Source organism: Convolutriloba macropyga, chromosome 3, assembly GCF_964194025.1.
Source record: "Convolutriloba macropyga chromosome 3, txConMacr16.3, whole genome shotgun sequence".
In the NCBI taxonomy this organism is placed as follows: Eukaryota; Metazoa; Xenacoelomorpha; order Acoela; family Convolutidae; genus Convolutriloba; species Convolutriloba macropyga.
This window is the reverse complement of record NC_134470.1, coordinates 52,822,376-52,824,710: the sequence shown is the minus strand read 5'-3', so window position 1 is coordinate 52,824,710 and position 2,335 is coordinate 52,822,376.

The window sequence follows — 2,335 nt, the reverse complement described above, 5'->3', positions numbered from 1 at the left end:
GTCTTTGAATGCTTGCAGAGAATTCAATTTTTGATATAAGAGTTCAAAATCCTTTTTGGGCTTTCTTATGTTTAGTATTGGACACTTGTCGACTGCAAGTTCCAATTTGTTTGTCGCTACCCAGTTTTGTACTGTATTTAAGTCCTCCTGGAATTCGGTGTCGCTGTATCCTATTGAGAGGATCTTCAGGTCATTGACAAACAGTTATAGATCGCCAAATTTTAGGACATCTTGGAGGTCGTTGATGAGTATACAGAACAGAATGGGTCCAAGAAGAGATCCTTTGTGATTTCAAGAATCCTGGAGCTTGTGTTACTAGCTCTTACGAATTGTCTTCTATTGTGAAGATAGTCAACCAAAATTTCGAGGAAGCATCCACCCACACCAATTGGACCTATTTTGATGAGTAATCCTTTATGAGGTACTTTGTCGAAAGCATTGGGAAGTCAGAGTAGAAGGAAACTATGTTGTCACTTGTCTTCTTGTCCATTGCCTTGTAAATCTTTTGCAGGAAGGAGAACATATTTGTAGTTACAGATCTACCTCGAACAAAGCCATGCTGATGCTTGCTCAGGTGTGTTTCAAAGTGTTCATATAGTGGCTCGTACATGCATTTTTCGAAAATTTTACTGTCGATATTCAGTAGAGAAACCGGACGATACTTCGAGACTAGCCTCCTACGTCCTTCTTATAGATAGGGGTGACTGATGCGAATTTCCATTGGTCGGGAATTTTTCTCAAGCGCTTTATGTTCTTAAAGACTAGGTATAGGACATCAGTCATTGGTTTTGCTATTTTTTGGTAGAAGATAGGGGGTACCCGTTAGGGCCTCTAGTCTTAGTGATGTCGAGCTCCTATTGTATTTGATTAATCTTTTGCTTTGATATACAGATGTTTGTTAAAGTTGGGTTCATAGAATTGATGTGTTCTATGCTAAAGCAGCGTTTGTGAGTGTAGACAGAATGAAAGAAGTCGTTAAGTAAGTTTACTTTGTCTTCAATGTTGGATGCTGACCTTCCACCATTGATTAGAACTTTTGGGAGGTTTGGTGACTTATTAAGTCCTTTGAGATGTTTGAAGATGACACTGGTGTCTCTGGTGATCATTACTTTCTCTTGATTATTACACCGATCTATTTCTGCGGCCTCTTTCACAACGTGTTGAAATTTCCTTACGATGTTTTTCCGATATGACGTTGGTTTGTTCGCTAAGAGTTTAGGCTGAGTGTTCAACTTTTTCATCAAATTGGACGTACTTGGTGTTATCCAAGGTGGTAGAGATTGCCTATGCCTGGTCTTTTTGGGAATCGTTGCTTGTGCTACCTTGTCGAAAAGGTTGTACTTCTCTTCGCACATGTTGTCTATGTTTGTGTAACACACTAGTTTGAAGTAAGCAATTTTGATCATTTCGCCTAATTCGAATTAATCAGCTCTTCCAAAACTTCGAAAAGTTCTCAAAGTTGGTTTCATTTCTGTATGAGGGCACTCAACTAGAAGACTGATTGCCTTCTCATCTGAGCAGTTAATTGTTTTTGTGAATCCTTCGTCAAGAGTGGATTGCATGTAACAATTTCGATAGAAGGCAACGTCCAGTATGTTGTTTTCGCGGGTCTTAAAACCAACACTTTGAAGAAAAGAGTTGTTTTCAAAGAGTTCTAGTTCTTCCTGTTCGTCAGTGTCCTCACTTGAGAAGATGTGCTAGTTTGTGTTGGGAAAGTTAAGATCTCCACAGATTATTGCTGTGCTGTTTTTGCTAGGGCTGACAGAAATTGACCTGAACATGAAGCTCTAACCAGTACTGAAATTCTGCAGGGGACAGGTCTGAGTGATACTCTGTGAGACAGTGCAGCGCCCATTTTATTATTTGAGTGCATGGGACAGTTTCTTTCGCTTTTTCCAGCAGAGTTGTGCTGAAACTCTTCCATAACTGTTTTGAAAAAAGACGAAAACACAGTAAAGTTTAACTGTTCTGTGAGTTGAGTTGAAGGTTTTTAAGCAAGTTGATAAAGGCTTCAACATTGTTGGTCCTATAACCGAAATGATTTGTAAAACCGTTTAAGGTTGTCTGATAAAAAAGTGGTTACTTGAATGCGCATGCAGCATGTCTTTTGCTTTTCCAGAAAAGGACTTTGGCTAATAAGTTGTTTTGCTTGTATCTGTGATTGCAGTGTGTTAAATCTTTTTAACGTAAAAAATTTGCATATCAGTTTCAGGTTGGGAGGCTACACAAATTACTCACAGAGAACTCTGCTAGGGAACAGACCCTGGATACAGACTCCAATTCTCACAAGGAAAAGTTCATTAAGGCTAGCGGTTACAACTGTTCAATTGATAGT